Source organism: Onychostruthus taczanowskii, unplaced genomic scaffold, assembly GCF_017590055.1.
Source record: "Onychostruthus taczanowskii isolate IOZ18803 unplaced genomic scaffold, ASM1759005v1 scaffold60, whole genome shotgun sequence".
NCBI lineage: Eukaryota > Metazoa > Chordata > Aves > Passeriformes > Passeridae > Onychostruthus > Onychostruthus taczanowskii.
Window position 1 is genome coordinate 1,801,294 of NW_024503680.1, and position 19,363 is coordinate 1,820,656.

At 42.1% G+C, this 19,363-nt stretch overlaps 1 protein-coding gene across 1 annotated transcript in view; it reads left to right on the forward strand.

Moving 5' to 3' along the window:
- The window catches only part of PTPRT (protein tyrosine phosphatase receptor type T), a 443,055-nt gene that overhangs the window by 272,462 nt on the left and 151,230 nt on the right, over window positions 1–19,363 (forward strand). The gene's annotated exons all lie outside the window — the stretch shown is intronic.

The following is a 19,363-nucleotide window of genomic DNA, read 5'->3' on the forward strand; positions in this document are numbered from 1 at the left end:
AAGCACAGACATCAATTTTCTTAGCTCCTTTTGCAACAATGTTTTGTAGGCAAAAGTACATTTATAATTGCAGCAGTTATCTTCCATGGGAGGCTCTTATCACATTAACCTATTGAAGTAGTTCTGATCTGTTTTCTGTCTGAATCCTGTGGATCTTTATGGACATGTAACGATTACTTGCATAAGAAAATCCATAGCATTCTTGAATCAGGCTTCAGCTGCTGAGTGCTGCATTTGATCTGCTTCACCATCAAGTTCTTCACTGTTGATGTATTTGACTTTGGAACTGGCATCTTGGCAGCCTGGCACTTTCCAATTTAATTCAGGACATGGAACAACAGAATGGTTTGGGTTGGAAGGAACCTTAAAGCTCATCCCATTTCACCTCTGCCATGGCAGGGACACCTTCCACTGTCCCAGGTTGCTCCAAGTCCTGTCCAGCCTGGCCTTGGGCACTGCCAGGGATCCAGGGGCAGCCTCTGGGCAGCTTCTCTGGGCACCCTGTGCCAGGGCCTGCCCACCCTCACAGGGAAGAATTTCTTCCCAATATCCAACTTAAATCTCTGCTCTTTTAGTTTCAAACGTGGGGTTTGATTGTTGATTCATGCCCCACATAGCAGAAAGAAGGACTCTGCAAAGGTCAAGACACTGTTTCACCAGGAAGGTTGAAGAGCTGGTGAACATTCCCAGTGCAGAAAGCAGAATGGATTTTATCTACAAAAACTCTCCAGGACGACTTGAGACCACTTGCTTTTTAAACTTGGAAGAACTTCTGGGTTCAAACACACAAACTAACAAACCCCCAAGAATCAGGATTATTCACCAAAGATTATCAAGTTATTGCCCTGCTCTGCAGCTCTATTTTATGAAAGAAAGCTGTAATTTCCTATTTCCTAATCCCAGTTCACTGTGGAGGCCTGGACACATGCTTTTCAGCTCCCTTTTCAGCTCCCTTTTCAGCTCATTTGCATAGCAAAGCAAGCCATCAGCACACAGTTACAGCCTTACAAGAGGAGTATCAGGACTTAATGAAGTCATGGAAGTCTCCCACAAGGGACATGAGTTGTGTGTACTCCCACAAACTGCCCAGGTCCTCCTCACACAGCCACTTCTGCCTGAGGAGCACCCACAGCTCCCTCAGAGCATGGACTGGAGCTGCCATGAGCACATTCCCTGCAGTATTCCAAAGGCAAAATGATGAAGGATATGATAAAGATAATTATCCCTGCAAAGTGTGTTGCTGTTCCGTTTCTAAGCTTTCCCACAAAGTCCTATATGGATCCATTCTTCTTGGAACTAAAAAAATTCATAGGATCACAGAATATCCTGAGTAGAAAGGACCAAAAGGGATCATCCAGTCCAACTCCTGGCTCCACCCAAGACAACCGCAAGGATCCCGCCATGTGCTCCTGGAGCTCTGGCAGCCTCGGGGCCACGTCCATTCTCTGGGGAGCCTGAGCAGTGCCAGCACCCTCTGGGGAAGAACCTTCCCCTGATACCCATCCTGCCCCTCGGGAGGAGCTGCAGCCCCCAGCGAGGTCTGACCTCAGTCTCCTCTCAGCCTTTTAACAAATTGAGTCTTGGTTTTAATGAGCACAGACAGGAAGGTCAACCCTAATGGGCCTAAAAGTACACCCAGATGATGGTTTATACAGCAGAAAACAGTCATAAAATCTTTGAGGTTAGGAAAGCCTTCTAAGATCCTGAAGCCCAACCTTTGATTGAACACCACCATGCTCACTAAATCACATTAGAGAGCCCCATGATTGCTGATGTCCTCATTTACAGGCAGATGGGACTGCAGAGGTTTATTTACAGCCCTGCCTGCTTCCACCATATCCCATAGGCAGGAGCAGGGAAGTGGTTGTCCACCAGCTGGGAAATTTGGATCTGGAATCTGGAAATTTGGATTTGGATCTGGAAATTTAGATCACCACAGGCACAGAGCGCTGTGTTACTGCTGCCAGCAACTCCAACACATGACCACAGCAGCCCATGGAAGGGCTTGGATTATCTGCACGGATCACAGTTGGATGGAGCTGGATTGGCAGGAGGCATCTCTGGCTCTGTGGCTGCACTGCCCTCACCTGTGGCTCATGAAACAGAGATGATAAAATCAAGGTTTACAGCGCTACTTAAAATTATGCTGCTAATGAGGAAGTTAGTCATGCCCTAAAAGTTAGGGAAAAGCTCATTTGTCCACATCAAGATATTTTTTAAGTTTAGAATGGGGTTTTTTTATGCATGAATAGAGTTTCTTCCACTGGCTGTTTCTTACTGTGTATAAATAAATAAATAAAAAAAGAGCTGAAGTGGAAAAAAAGCAGTGTGTTCTGTTTTCGGCAACTATGACTTGATTCTTTGCTGCCATGGCTTCAGCAAGGCTAGAAGGAAGTAGATGGGCATTCATGTGTGAGAAAAAGCCTATGTTTTTAACAGAATTAGGCAGCTGAGCTCATTTCCACCCCATTAGGATCACTCTATGAGACAGTGCTGCCAATGAAAGCGCAAGAGATTAGTTTTCTCCTCAGTAGCTTAAGCAATGCTCTGGGCACCAAATACAGATCATGACACTTTTCAGGGATATTGCAGAGCTCATGCAGGGAACTGATCCAGATCCTACCTTTCAATTTCTCAGCAAAGCCATTTCCACACAAACACACCACTGTGCCCTGAAATAGTTTATTTGGAAAAGGAAAGAAAAGAAAGGAGCTAGGTGCTTATTGGAAATCCATTTGCTGGAAGTGTGTTAAAGAAAGCTAAGAGTTTCTAAGAAAAGGTATGTTAATAGGTTACTGAAACATTCCAATAACTACTGCCGCAGCTTGGCACCACAGGTCTGCAAGTTGTAACATCATTTATGGCGAGACACACTTTTTTTTTTTTTTCATTTACTATGCCACTGAATTTATATAAAGAGCATACCTTATTCCTAACCTCATTTTCCTCTAATATTCCTACCTACAACAAGTGCTGAAAAAGTCAGTTGGATGGTTGGTTGTTTTCCAGCTGTTAATGATTTCTTCCTGTTCAGAGTAAAGGCCAAGAAAGAAGGGCAGAGAAAAAAATAATTACTGCTTGGCTATTAAAATAACAATATTCCTACCGGAGATGTGTTAGCATTTGCTCCCTAGGTGGTTATAACTTATCCTGAGAAGATTAGAAATATCCTGGATCTCCAAGTGGCATCCATTCAGTTCCACTCAAGATTTACAGATACAACCACTTTCGCTTCCTTCCTCAACTTCAGAAAATCTCCTGTGAAATTTAAAACTCAAGAGCGTCACAGCTGCAAAGTGAAATGGGTCTGGTTAGAGTGAAGACACTCAGAACCATTCTGTGAGGATTGTCCATTTTTTTCATGATTCAGGAGTAACAGCCACTCCTTTTGCCACCAGCTGTGGATACTCACAAGGAATCTCTGATATGATGGGGACGATCTGATTCCCTGGCCATCTGGAGGGATTTGCCCTCTACACCATTTCATATTGGCAGAAAACAATAATAATTATCACAGGAGAAACAACAATAATAATGAAAACCCAGTAACAACAATCCCAAAATCTCCAGTTTCTAAGGCTGGAAAATTACTTAGAACAACATAGAACATGCCACAACCATGACAATGATAAGGTTAGGCAAATGGTGGGTCCTCAGGAATGTGGTTGGAAACTGAGCTGGGGGAAAAGAGGACAGAGATGCCAACTGGTTCCTTTTGCCAGTTATCCCCTTAACCAGACCAGGAGATATTGAAATTCCTGCAGCTGAACTATGGCTGCTATGCTCTCCAGCAACACATGTTTATGAAGGGTCTAGATAGAATTTATGACCAGCTGTTTAATTCTAATTTCGTGCTCATGTCCTCCTTCTGCCAGGGTGTTGAAGTCAGCAGTGTGGTGCCATTTAGGCCATGGATGGTTAGCTCTTAAGGTAATGTACATATTTGAACAAATGTACATTTCCAAATGCTAGAGACACTTGTTGGGGTAGTGGAGGACAGATAAGAGTTTGCTCTGAACAAAATCAATGCCTTGCATTTAGCCCAGTAATTGCCCTTTTCCAGAATGTGCTTACATTTTAGCTCAGACAAAATAAAGCAAAACAATTTTATGCTCGAGGGAAGTACAAGCAGAGCACCATGGGAGGGGCAGGGTCAGCACTCCTTTAAGACCATTTTTATCTGATCAGCCTGACACTAAGAAAAGACCCTTAAAGGATTTTAATAGAGGCATTATGTGGGAGAAAATACAAATAAAACAGCTCTTCCGACACATTGTCAAGCCTATAAAAAGTGTTGCTGCTAACCCAGCCAGGGCTCTCAGTGTAATCTGAATGTACAGCAGTGTCAGGATTACAGCAGTCTGGTTAATACTCCCAGCAGACATTTTTTAGTCTCATTGAAATCCAAGCTGTTTTTTCAGTCCATGAATAACTCTTTAAATGCAGCAGTCTTTTTTTCCTTATTATTGTTTAAATGCAGCTGGATTAATTGCCAGATCAGAAAGTGACTCAATACAAAACAATACCAAACTGTTCTTGATATCTCTTATCTCCCTGCTGGATCTCACTGCACATTCACAGGTTTCTATCATCAGACATAGAATCATGGAATGGGTTGAAAGGGACCTTAAAACTCATCCAGTGCCACCCCTGCCATGGCAGGGACACCTCCCACTGTCCCAGGTTGCTCCAAGCCCTGTCCAGCCTGGTCTTGGACACTTCCAGGGATCCAGGCCACAGCTTCTCTGGGCACCCTGTGCCAGGGCTCCCCACCCTGACAGGGAAGGATTCCTTTAGGGACTGGCAGGGGCTCTGAGGGCTCCCTGGAGCCTCCTCTGCTCCAGATGAACACTTCTAGGTCTCCCAGCCTGACTCCAGTCCTTGGGGCACCTCTGTAGCCTCCTCTGGACTCGTTACAAGAGGCCCAAGTCTTCCTTGTGCTGAGAGCCTCCCAGCTGGAAGCAGTGCTCACAGTGTGCTCCTTCTCCTTCTCAGCACCTGAGCTGGCCAGGAATATCCCTGTGCTGGGCAGAACATCTCCCCTTGTGCTGGCAGAGCAGACACTGAGCAGTTGGATGCAAGGTCCACTCTCAGCTTCCCTCCCTGCCCCATCAGCAGTCCAGGATTAATGACAAGTGTGGCTTTTTATCACAAAGAAGTGCAAGATTGGAAATGCCAAAAATGCATTCTTCTGTGAAGGCTGGCATTTCAGCTGATGAACTAAATATGTCTGATTTAGGGTTATTTCTACCTGAGTATTAATTTCTGCTTATAATAGAAGCACCAGACATGTGCTGTCCAGTGCAGCTGAATGCAGCTTTATTTCACGTCTCAAAGCCATCTCCTAGCAAGTTGGATTTGTCACATCCTGGACAGGAGGATTATCCTCACAAGAGTATTACCCCTGTAGCTGAAAATTTCTGGTTCTTAATTTCTGTTTCTTCTTTCTTCATACCTTCCTTATTTTCTGGCTGATGGACTGCACTCACACAGTACACTCTGGTTTTTAGCTGTTTGATGTTATTGCCTCCTGTTTGTGAAGACATGCTCAAGCTGGCTTTAAACTGCCTGTTGGAACCATATCCCAGAGGAGAATGGGATCCAACAGGAAGAAAAACATCCCTGTATTTAATGAATTTATTCAATGCCATTTGCAGCATTTATGGATTTTCAGTGGCTGCACTGCTAAGGATGCACAGTCCCTACATTTGAGAGCTAGGCTGGTATAAGAATAAAGCAGATTGGAGAGGTGGCAAGCACATTACTTTGCACCCTCATTCCTAGAGATTAAAATCTTCCTTTAGGAAGGAACCCCTTTTAGCAAGTGATCAGGTGTGTGGGATTCACATTCTCTGAACCTGAGAGAAGCAGTGAGAGAAGCAGAGAACAAAATGATCAAAACAATTCTTATCTCATTCGCTGCTCCTGTGTTGTGCCCAAGCAGAATGCAATGTGGAGATTGTTTACCCAGGGTGATGGGGTTTTGTTTCATTGGCTGTCAGGGCCAAGCACATGTCCAGGCTGTGGGCCAGCAGGCAGTCACAAGATTTTGTTCAGTTGAGTACTTGTTCAGTTTCAGTTTAAATGTAGTGTAATATAGTGTGATATAGTATAGAATAATATAGTATAATAAAGTAATTAATTAGCCTTCTAATATCATGTAGTCAAATGCATCATTCCTCCTGCCAGTTGGGTGAAATTACATTGATACAGGTGTGTGTTTGCTTTGACAGTGGGGAAACTCTTCATGGCTTTGGAGTTTCACCAAATTATCCTCAAAGTCTGTTGCAGTTCCAGTGCTATATTTTCATGCCATTTTGTTTTAGATATAAATGGATTAAACAATAATGTTAATTGATATATTTATGCATGGGCTTGTAAAACAGGATTTCACACATTCTGAGACTAAATGCTAGGATGTCTAAATCTTGGAAGTCTGCATGAACCTGAGCTTTGATGTGGCGCCTGGTGCATTTTTTAGTGGTGGGCTTGGCTGTGCTGGGTCAACACTTGGGCTCGATGATCTTAGAGGGCTTTTCCAACCTTAATGATTCAGTGATTCTAAGATTCTACAGCAACATTTCTTGTACCACATCTGACACAGGGTCCCCTCTGTTTGTGGGGTCAGCACTAGGGTGCTCCCAGTGTTATTGAGTTATTTATTGATCTGTAGCCCCTAACATCAATGGTTTGAAGGAATTCAGTAGGATGGGAGACACTGCATGGTGCCAGGGTTGTTGCTTTGCTCTCTGGAGCTTGGACACATTCCTCTGATGAGGCAGCCTGTGAGGGCATGGCATATTCAAACTGACTCTGATGAATTTATCCCAGCCAACTGCAAGTCCTGTTGCAGTAATACCTTTGACAAAAATTGAAGTTAAACTGCTCTGAGTTGGTACAGAAATCTCCTTATGCTGCTCCCTGTATAATGACATTAACTTGTGCAGGGTTGCTATGGAAGTGTATAAAGAGATTTGTGCTCTGTGGGTCATCTATAACTTAGACCTGTTCTCAGATTTTTAACTCCTTAATTAACTCTAATGTGTCCAGTTGGCTTCCTATTAAATACACATTCCTGGGATCATCTTTATCATGCCCAGACAGCACAGTCATGAGTACAAAGTGTGAAAATCAAACTCTGACATCCCATCATAGTCCCACTATGAGAAAGAACCACTCTTTCTGTTTTGTTTTCATTTCCAACTAGTTGATGCTCAGCATGGTTATTTAACATAAGTCTCTTCTGTGTCAGTGTATTGACAAAGGTCATCTTCTGAGCCAAATATATAAATTTTGGTTCTCATTTAAAATGAACATCATGGGTCCCATGGTTTCCTGTCTGGTATATATGGGGATGGAAGCCTCTGGCTTTCCCCTGCAGCATCACAAATCACTGCAAACAAAAAAAATGGAGAGTTCTAATGTGGAATAAGAAGCCAGAAAAAAGTTCATCAGAACTTAGTTCACTCAGTGTCTGAGCTGTGCTATGAATTGGAACCTACTTCAAGCTGTTTTCTCAGTTTTTTTTTTTTTTTTGGTTTTTTTTTAATTTTTTTTTTTTTTTTAACATTTGCATGTCAATTCATGCAATTGGAAACTCTCTCTGACACTATCAAGTCTCATTGCCTCATATTGCCATCCATTATTACACAAAATCTTCCTTTCATACAACTACTTAGGTTGACTTTGAAAACTAAAGAGACTTTTTTTTTAGCTACACTTAGAAGATTATTTTTTGCTGACATTTGGAAATACAAGAGTGTATTTTTATACTTTACTGGATGTTATTCGGCCTTCATTTTCCAATGGAAATAAGAAAATAATGGTAGACAGCTCTTTCTCCATCCATCAGCCATTTTCCCCCAGGATCTGATCACTGGATTATATCATGTTTGCTTTTGGACAAGGTGCTTCACCAGCACTGGTTGATGTGGATTAATTACCTCTCACCCAGCTGAAACTGTGAGAGCATTGGGGAAAGAAATGAAATTTATGATTCTTGATCCTGATTGATCCTATACACTGCCTGTCTTCCACATGGACAGTACCACCACTACTCTGTGGCACAAGAAAAAACATCTTTCCTGTCTGGAAGTGCTGGAGGTAAAACAAACAGAAGGCATGAACATGAACACCCAAGCAGAGATGAAGGGCAGTGTGATTTCCTGAATTCATTCACTCTTGTGCCTGAAAGCCAGCAGTGCCATACATTTTGTGGCTATGTTAAATATGTTAAATATGCCTTGTTGAGATGCTGTGATGTTAGCAGGACAGAAAGGGTTCCAAAGCTCTAATTTTCTTCAGTGCAGAGGGCAGAATATGCTGTGCCATTGATATGAGTTCAACTGGTGTACAAGGATGCTCCAACTTCCTGGAAGGATGCTCCAGAGCAGAATTTCTAACTGGAGTGGCTGGGCTTGCCCTGTTTTCCATATGGATTCATTAAGATATTGGAATGTTTAGCTGAGGAAGAACAGAACAGCACAAATGGAGATGTAGGATAAGCCTGCAGACACACTGCAGCTGGCACATGCTGGATATGTCCCCTGTGTGTGGTGGTACCCAGCTAGTGAGCTGTGCCCAGGCACCTGCTGTTCCCTGCAAATATCCCGGGCACTACTTGTGAGACAGATCACAAATTAAAACCCCAAACCTTGTTCTACTACAGAAAAAATCCCCAGTGTGTTCAGCAGTTCATCATCCTGTAAAGCAGACACACAGAGTGTGTTGCTCTTTATTTCACCAAGAAGCCTGTTCAGTTGCTTAAGTTACAGCATACAGTTATTCTACATTTTTACTGCTTTTTGCTACTTTCTCTTCACATAATTTCTGAGTGAAATAATTCCATTTGGCTGATTGATTCAGGAATTTGACTGTCACATTTGAGGCATGACATTTGAAAACACATGGTAATGGACTTGAAATGTGTTGCTGTAAGTTTTAAAGTGATTTTTTGTAATGTTGAGGTGGAGCATTAATATGCCTTTGGGTAAAATCTATTGCCCCTAGAAATGATATTTCAAAGTTCACTAATATTCATGACTGCCTTCTTCTTGTAATTGCATCACTGAAAGAAAACCAATGTACTTTACAGGCTGGCTGGAAACAGCTTTGCAAAGATTTTTACAACACTCTGTGACAAAAGACAAAAGTAGTTCCAGAGCAGATGAATGGCTCAAATGCAGTAAAGATCCATCTGCAATGGGCTGGAACTCCTGTGCTCCATCTCTGTCTGGTGGCTTTCTGGTCCCATCTCTGGCTAACCCGGGAAGTTCAAATCCCAGCCTTGCTCCCATCTGTGCAGGAAGAGTGCAGGGCTGCCCTCAGAGTGCAGAGAGTAGCTGGATTGCCACCCTGACCTGTTCCTGTCAGGACAGTTCCTCTTAGAACTGACTAAACAGCAGCTGGTCAAAAATGCAAACTGGGAGTGCAATTATGTATTTAAATTCATCGCTTTACTTCATGTTGAGCTTTAATAAAGCTCATGTTCATGCTGGTAGTGGGGCTGTGGCTGTGACTGAGGTCAGCTCTGATGAGTTTTTAGACTGAGGGCTGTGCTGAACTGTGCTCTGAATGTCCCTGCCACACAGAGCACAGGAACCATTATCCCAGTTTATCATTTGTACACTTATATAATTTATAAATTTTGTAGTTTATACGTTATAAAATTAGCCTGCTGGGGTTCTAAGCTTGCAGTAGTGGGCCTTTTCATGTTTGAGAAACTGAGGCCGGTTTTGCCTGATGACTGAACAGCAAAGCTCACCTTGTGAATGAGAGGAGCACCAGGCAACTGCTGGCTACACCTGCCTCTCAAAAGGGGAGCAAGAGCCTGATTCCAGGTGCTGCACTACTTGTGATGTGCAGCAAACTAAAATTATGTGAGTCCATGTCCCAGAGTGAAAACAGAGGGTTGACAATAGAAAATATATTTGGTTTTTTTTTGGTTTTGGGGTTTTTGTTTGTTTGTTTGTTTTTGTTTTTTGGATTTTTTCTTGCAAGCAGAGCATGAAAAATCTGTAGTGAGGTATTAACTCAACCAACCAAGAAAAATGCAAACCAACAAAATGAGACTTTAACCATCTCTTCCCTACCACTACCACCACCATGTTTTAACCTCAACAGGGCTAGAGGTGGAAATTGTGTGTTTGCAATTTGAAGTGGTGATAAACCACTAATCATATCAGAAATTAGCAAGCATCTCACCTGATAAAGAGGAGACAGTTTCTGCAGACTGTCGCTTCTCAAGGGTAAATAATGTGTTTTACAGGGAATATGCTTAGCCAGAATAATTAGGGGAAATACAGATGAGAGCTCTATGTCTGATGGAGTTACCTTTTGCTGTTGCTCTCAGAGGACCCTCTTGAAAATCGTATCTGTAATGGATGTTATGGAGATTTGAAAGAAAATTTGAAACATGCGACTTTTTATCTGCTTTTGATGTTACATTCAGCTGCTTTCATCTCAGAGGATAAAAGTAATTGAACAATAATCCCAAAGAGAGTCAAATACACAAATCAATAAACTGCTCTCACAGGAGAATTTAATTTTGATGAGCACACTGCTACCTCACACTTCCCCAGGCTGTGAGGTTTCCATTCAGTGTCTTGTTCTCTTTAATACAGATAGTGTGCCGTGATTGGGAACATAAACAATGATTGGGGCAGATCTGCTCACCGAGTATCACCAGACAAAACCAGCTTTCTGCTCCCTTTGAGTGACATCCTAAATCTTAATTGAGTGTTGAAAGCTTGGCACTGTCTTTTTATTTTTGTATTCTTTTGGGAAGAACAATGAAAGCCAAGGGCTAGGGCTTCCATTAGACATAGTGAGAATGCAGGCTGTTGTTAGGCAGGAGTGTTTTCCTACCTTGTCTGTGATGTACAGAGGAATTTTTCATCCTTTGTATTCCTTTTCTCTGCAGTGCTTTCCAGTAATTTTGGATTTTTTTTTAATCTGTTATGATTTACTCTTCTGAACTTTTTATATGCATTTCTTAATAAATCCCAGGCTGGGTCAGGTGGGAAGCGACCACGGTGGGGTCATCTGGTGCCAGCTCCCTGCTCAGGCAGGGCCATCCCAGGGCACAGCCAAGGACACCCAGGACAGACAGGGACACCCAGGGAGAGCCAGGGACAGACAGGGACAAAGGGACAGACAGGGACACCCAGGGACAGACAGGGACAGACTGGGACAGACAAGGACAGACTGGGATGGACAGGGACAGACAGGCGACACAGGGACGGACTGGGACACCTAGGACACACAGGGACACACAGGGACAGCCAGGGACAGACTGGGACAGACAGACAGGGACAGACAGGGACAGGGACAGACAGGGACAGGGACACCCAGGGACACTCAGGACCAGCCAGGGCTGAGGCCCCTCTCAGCTGGGCTCCTCTCCAGGCTGAGCAGCCCCACCACCCTCAGCCTTCCTTGGACACCGAGATGCTCCAGGCCCTTCCCCAGCTCCAGGAGCTCCTGGCCCTGCTGTGCTGAGGAGCCAGAGCTGGACACAGCCCCCAGAGGTGCCCCCAGGGCTGCATCACCTCCCTGGATGCGCTGTCAAGAGCTCAAGAGGTTTAGGACAATTTGGGACTAATCTTCCAGTAGTGCTATCAAAGCCACTGTTTCATCAACTTTAGAAGCTCCTTCTGCCAGATCAACAAGCAAAACAGGGAATATTTTAATTTTTTTAAAATATATTTGTTGTTGAAGAACATGATTCTGAAGGAATACTGAGAATTTGTCTTGCAGGTTCCACAGACATTTAAAGAACTCACAGTTACAAATGAGAGAAAACATTAAACAAGAATTAAAGAAGAATGCTTTTTTCTGCTGCTCAGAATAATTGAACAGCCTGTGTAGAGAAAGCCTCTCTTTTACTCACTATTTTGATTACCTTATTTATTTTATAGAGATAATTTATGTTTTGTCAGGATCTAGCTTCTGTGTTTCTCTGAGTCTCCTCCACTTAGTCCATTTGAGGATAACAGCAAAGCACACAGAGAAAGAGATAATGAAAATAAATGCATGTATGTGTTAGTATAACAAACAATTAAAATAAATATTTTATTGATGCATAATGAAATAAATTTGTAAAATCTGATTTTTTACTTTTGGTTGGCAAAAAAACAGTGGTTTACCTGCTTTCTAATCTCACTTTCATTAGCATATTTAATTAAGCTGCTGTATTTAATCATCAAAATGCTCAGTAATGTACATTTTGTTCCCAGCCATGGAATGCCAGTGCTATGTGTATCCATGATAGATATTTTTAATAAAATCAGTAATTACCCTTTATTGTTCTTTTAAATTGTTATTTTTTAAGCGTGTTAGGGCACAACAGGTTTGGGGTATAAAAGAAAGCAAGCTCTCATTTTGCCATTTCATAATATAATGAAAAAAATTTCCTTTAAATAGATGCTAATAAACCTTTTTTAAAAAGCAGTGCTTAATTATCTTGAAGTTGTTTACAAGTGGAGCTTTGGCAGCTCAGCTCTGGCTGTAGCAGAGCTGGGAAGGCTGCGCTGGCAGCTCAGGTCCTGCTCTGCACAGCCTCTGCTTTCCCTGTGCCCTTGGCCAGCCCCTGGATTTGGTCTGGGAGTGTGACAGGCATATTTTGTAACAAATGGAGGGTCCAGGTGGATCTGGGATCCATTTAAGGGCATTGGGGTTGTTTTAAATGTTTTGTTTGGTTCTGTTTAGCAAAGTGGAAGTCTGAGATTAGAGGACGTTTTATGGGATTTGTAATGTATAAAATATTTTCCTTTTTTATAGATATTTTGAAATCTTGGGTGTCTTTCAACTAAAATTTGCAACTGAAACAAAACCAGATCAATAAAAAAAATGAAGAGAATTCGCATTTAACTGAATTAAAATGATAATGTTAGTTGTGGAGAGAGCTCAGTCCCTGGCTTACCTAACCACATACTCCATTATCTAACTTATTTCCTATTTCTTTTATAATATTGTGGCAGCATTCCTTTTTCTTTATTGCTCAGAGATGCTCTAAAATAGCCTGGTTTAGTTTATCAGCTGTAATGACACCTATTTCTTTGTGCATGGTTTGGGCTGTAGTGATTGAAGGCCTCACAAACAGGTTGTTTGTTCTCTGGTGATTTCATTGTGTCAGTCTCACTCCTTTATTCTCCTTTCTCTGTTCCAAGTCTTTCAGAACACCCCTTTCTGTATAATTGCCTACTTTCAGCTCTGTCTGCACTGCCTTTGGACCAGTGATGATATCTGAAGTGGCTTAAAATAAAGCAAATTTAGATCCAAATGTTAGGGAGATTTTCCTTCCTCAGAGAAGGGCAAAGCCAAAACACTTTCACAGCACTGCAAGACTGGTGATCTCTGTTTAATCAGTGCTTTCAACTGTCATGTCTGAAAAGTATTTATCCCACATTTTTGCTCAGAGGCATTGAAATGTGATGGGCAGCAGCTGAGGGCTGCGAGGCTCAGCAGAGGAGCTGTCACAGAAGGACACGTTGCACTCGAGGGATGGACAGAGTTGTCCATCACTCAGAGATGTCTGTGCCTGGGACAAGGCTGTGGAAGGTGTTTGTGGGACAGTTCCTCTGGCAGGATCTCTTTGATGAGATAAGCAGCATTTTGCATTTAAGGTAAATCTCTGGATTATTTTTGATCTCTTTGCTTTGTTGCATTTTTATAGTAAGTGTGCTTCCCTAGACTTGTTTCATTCTGTGGAAATGAAGAGAGGAAGATGAGGGATCGGGAATAAAAGGGAGAGAGAGAAGGCTTCAGCTTTTATCTAACACCCTGAATAAAATCATTGTTGGACACATTTCAGTTTGGTTTTCCATCCGTAGACCAAGAACACTGTCTTTGAAAAACACAAAGGAAACCTTCTACCTGCTGGTTCCAGGCCAGGCTGGGTGGGGCTTGCAGCACCCTCCTCCAGAGGAAGATGTCCCTTCTCATGGCAGGAGTGTTGGAACCAAGGTCCCTGCCAAACCAAGCCTTTCAAAGATTCTGTAATTATGAATTTTGTGGCTGTTGCTTGAAAAATGGCCACTGTTTCAATTTATTGTGGGAGTGAGATGTTTTGTGAACTTCTCCACCACTGTGATGCTGCCAAATTTATGTTTTGTAAATAAAAATTAATTTAAATTTTTCCTGGGCTACAAAGAGAGGCTGCACTGTGCTGGCAGCTGGGAGAGCACAGGTTTTGGTGGCATTACCATCTACCAGTGCACCCAATTTTCTCCTTATCTCCTTCCAGTCTGCCTAGAGGAAGGGCTGGGGACTTTACTGGGGTGCCCAGATTCTGGATGGCCTGTGCTGGTTGGGGTGATGACCTTAGTGTGGGTGTGCAGAGGGGAAGACAGAATTCATAGTTAAACCTGTTTTCTTTCTCTTTTTGTAGCTGAAAGTATCAGTTCAGGATTCACACCAAGCTGCTGCTCATGGCATGCTCCTTTTTCTTCCCTTTGTGCATTCTCAGTCTCTGTAACCTGCTGCTGGGAAACAGAATTTAATCAGTGTACTGCTAATAAACTCTGCCTGCTGCTCTCCATAGGGTCAGGGGACACGGGCACAGGGCCCCAGATGAGGAGGGACATCTCCACTCGCTGTCGTGTCTTTACTGACAGCAGCAATTTCTTGCAATTAGGCTCCTGCAGCAGGTACTTAACCCTGGGGCAGCAGCTGATTGTCTGTGTTGAACTTCACTGCTCGATTTGAGCTCTGTGTTCAAACCCCAGCCTCACCCCACAGCTTCCTTTCCTCTCTGTTCTTCCCCTGGTGGAGGGTTACAGAGCTCTGGCAATTGTTATTGATAATCTAAACCATCTTTTCTCTTCTGTGCCTCACCTTGAGAGAGAGGAGGGCCAAGAACAAAATGAGCTCCGTGACACTCAATAAGGAATGAGCAAAACTGGCCTTAAAACTCAGCTTTTCTGTGAAATTCTAATGGCAGGAAAAGCAGTCTCTGGATATTGTTTGCTCAGCAATGGACTGAGAACGCAGATTCCACTGAAGGATCACTGGAGAGTTTGTTTCAATCAGGCTACTAGAATCATCAGATCATTTAGGTTGGGAAGCCCTTTAAGATCAAGTCCAAGTGTTGGCCCAGCACTGCCAAGCCCCCTGTTAAACCATGTCCCCAGGTGCTCTACACCTACATGTGTTTTAAATCCCTCCAGTGACTGTGATTCTAAAAGTTCCCTGGGCAGCCTGTTCCAACACCTGACCATCCTTTCTGTGGAGAATTTTTCCTCACATCCAATTTTAATATTCCCTGGCCCAGCCTGAGGCTGTTCCCTCTCCTCCTGTCCCTGTTCCCAGGAGCAGAGCCTTACCCCCCTGGCTGTCCCCTCCTGTCAGGGAGTTGTGCAGAGCAAGAAGTTCCTCCTGAGTCTCCTTTTCTCCAGGCTGAGCCCCTTTCTCAGCTCCCTCAGCCACTGCTCACAGGACTCGAGCTCCAGACCCCTCCAGACTTTCACATCCCAAGGATTCCAGAAAGGCTCCTGGCTGCTGAGTGTTTGCTGCAGCCCATCAGAGTAATGAAAGGTAGCAAAGCATCAGTGGGTGATGAGGTATTAAAAAACACTGTTCAGTCCTTGACTTTGATGTGAACGTTCCAAATGTAATTAATGGTTCAACCAGGCTGAAATAAAAATACAGCACTTGCACAGTGAAATCCCAGAGACTGCAATTTTCCTTTTGTGGGTTCAAGACTCATTTCAGTAGACCTGTGGCAGCTGTTTTGCTGTTTAAGCTTCTTAAGAATTTCCTTTTTTTTTTTTTCCCCCGAGTTCTTAGGACGCATAGAAAATGTTATTTCAAGGTACATAGTTTACACCAATATCTGATCTCCTAAGTATTCAAATTGGGCTGTTCAGTTTCTATCTTGCTTTGGTGGGTATCTTTGTATAATTGAAGCTGAGATATGTATTAGCAGCTTTTATTCCGCTAGCCAAGTGCAAAGTTAGTACTTTTCAGATATTTTCTTGTATTATTTGGACGCTATCATTTCAAGAATACAGAAATGGAGGCATTTGTCCAGTTTCAAATATCAGCACTACCACTGTACATGAATTATAAATTTTCCTTATCTTTTGGAAGAAAACATTATGAAAAAGGTGATGTTAGACTGGTCCCAGGAATAGCTACAGGCCTTTTGAGACTGAATACTCACAGAGCTAACAGGCAGAAGGAGTTATACAAAGAGGACAGTAGGACCATTGCCCTTTCAAAACAACAATACAAAATCTCATCCTAGAAAAGAAAATTTCAATAGCTTCTGCTGTGGAAGAAATCAGTGTGGCAACAGGAAAACATTTTCAAATTATATAGCCTCAGTATGCAGAAATAAAGGAGATTGAAACCAAGAGAAGAAAACTGGAGAGAATACAAAGCTTTCCAGGGCCAGCTTCTATTTGTTGATTTAATTTCAGTTTGGTTTCTCCCTCTCTGAAACGAAAATTTAAATAGTTTTTACTTACTTATTCTCCCTCTACTTAAAGATCTAGACAGCCACCAGATGTCTATCTCTACACTTGCAGGGACACCTCAGGACATGGTTATTTGAGACCTGGTTTAGGACTGTCAGCCTGAGAACAGATGGTTCTTGGGAAAAATATGGTGTAGTGAGGTCTGCACTATGGATTTTACCTTCCTGCTTTGTAACCAAATTCCTCTGTGGTTCACAGGCTGGTTATTCAATCAGAGACTCTTTCAAACTGTGTGTGTGATGGAGCTTTACAGCATTTACAACAAAGTTTTGAGCAGAATTAGAAGCTGGTTATGAGAAGCTTCTAACACTTAGAGGTTGGGGTAGGAAGGGAAAAGGCAAATGTGGACAGGATAAGAAAGGAAGTTAAAAACTGCAGGAAATCTTCCCTACCCAGCTTTGGGCAAGTGACATGGTGAGGTGAGGATCAGGTTGTTCCTAATTCACAGGTACAGTCAGAGCATCTGACATCCATTAACCAAACACCCTCTAATTGCTAATTCACTCTATAACATGACCGATTTAAGGCAAATAATTGTAATAAAAAAAAATAGAAGTGGTATAAAATTACCATGGTGGTGAATTGTCATTTTCAGCTGCATTATTGCATTTTTGTGAAATGTTTTTTGCCTCATCTCAAACATTCTGAGTTTGTTGGGCTCTGCAGTTGAGTGCTTGGTGTAATGCAAACTTCAGCAGGGTAAATATCTGCATTTACTTTTGTTTTTCTTTCCTTTGGATGCATCTTGGAATGAGGCTTGGGATTACCTTGCTGTTTCAGAAGCTGAATATTTTCAGATAACCATTCTTTTGCTGACCTAATTTATCTGTACAATTCATCTGCAGAGACATAAATTTCAGGGATTTATAGAAAATGAATGCTTATTCATTTTCTATAAATTCATGCTAGGTATATATGTGTATATTCATGCATAAAATTTTCCTAATTTCTAAACCAATCTTTTTGTTGTTGTTGTTGTTGTTTGACACAGAGTTAAAGATTCACTTTTAAGAGGTGTTTTCTGGATGCTGAGGGATTGACATGATTTGTAGGGAAGCCTAAACCATTTGCTAGCTTTAGACCCCTGGTCTTTTAATATCCATCCCATTTCCAAAGTGTCTGCACATGTGAATATCTATAAAAAGATGCAAATGCTTTCCCACTGCCAGTCCTTAGGGGATTTTTAGCAGTAATACAGAATGTGCAGGTTGTTAAAATGTATTTTCTGCTTGTGCATGAGTAGATTGAAGTCAGCGTGGCTGGTTCGTGCTTTACTTTAAAGAATTACTAGAAGGGGTTTTTTACACTTTAATTATCTCTCAAAGAGGTGTGACTGGTATTCAGGAATCCTTCCAACTTTTTTGTTCCCATGAAAACATTTTTTTCTTAGGTTGAAGTAATGAGAGACTATGAGAAGAGGGAAGAATCCTGAACTGCGATATAAATTAACGAACTTTATGTGAAATTATGTATTTTCTGATTACCTCGTTCAGATATATATTGAGCAAAAGAGCAAATAGCAGTTGAAGAAATGTCAGATAAACAAACCCTGACATCTGTAGAATTTTTATGGTCTGACTTATCTCAAACACTGATTTTACTCAGTCATCCTTCATTCTTTATATCTACATGTGTAGTGGCACATGCATTTATATTTTATATAAAGGGCAGAGTCTAGTCAGAGCATTTGAGTTAGGCTGTTAAAAATAAATTAAGGAACAGCAGGTGAAAATGATTCCTCCACATGAATATTCAAAGTTTACCTCAGCCACATACTGTAGAAAGAATAATAAAGAGCAAAGAAACTTTGATGGGACCAAGGCACGGAGATGATCTGAAATTAAACTTTTATTGGCACCAGCTTGAGACAACTCAGAAAACATACTCAGGAGTGGCAGGATCTGCCTGTACACCTCATTGCCAGAATATCCAGGATGTTGGAATGGCCAATCCACGATGATCCCTTAGTCTTGATTCTTTCACTCTGGGGCTTCAGTGTGAGCAGAGTGGGTTTGGAGGTGGCAGGAGGGTGTAGGGGCCATGGAGCTGAATTCTAAGCTGAGACACCTGAATTCATTCCTTCCCCAGGAACCATTTCATGTGTGTTTGCATCACTTAGGGCTGGACTCACCAAGGTCATTAAGCACTGTCAAGCAGGCCATCAGCTACTATTATTTTACATTTTTTTTCTTTGTAAGAATGAAGAAAGCACGACTTCCCCACTCCTTACCTGATAGAATCCTATGGGAATAAATCACACGGTGATTTATTCATGGTAGAAAAAAGCCATTCTTTATTCACAGAACTCCTTTTTATACAGTTTTACAGATCTCGTGTGTGATTCCAATTGGTCAGTAGCTTTCTTTGCAATTACTTTTGTTGGTTAGTAACAAGTTGTTATTCTGTATTGATTGGTCACTCAAACCCCCAGGGTGTACATGCAGGAAAAGTTGTTTGTGAGAGATAGCTTTAATTTTTCTATCTAACTGTGTAAAACCAGTTTATACAGGTGCTGGGGTTTTTTACCCAGGAATAGATGGTTATGCTAACAAACTAACAAACTGCTCACAACAGGATTGCTTTCACATGGGAACTTGCAAAATGTTAGTTTTGACAAGGGCAACCACTGATTCTAGGAGAGCAGCCTTGGTTTTATGAAGCCTTTCTTTATGATTTTTCTACCTTACTGCAACAGAATCCTGTTGCCACTGTTGAATTCAGTGAGATTTCACAGGAATCAGGAGCATCGTCATGATGGATGAGTAATGTGATGATTGACTCTTACAATTAAAAGGCAAATATCCTGTGTATAGGTTAAGAGAAGTTTTATAGATTTATAGTTATGTTTTACCCTTCCCTGTGTTGTTATCAGGGGTGGCCTGAGT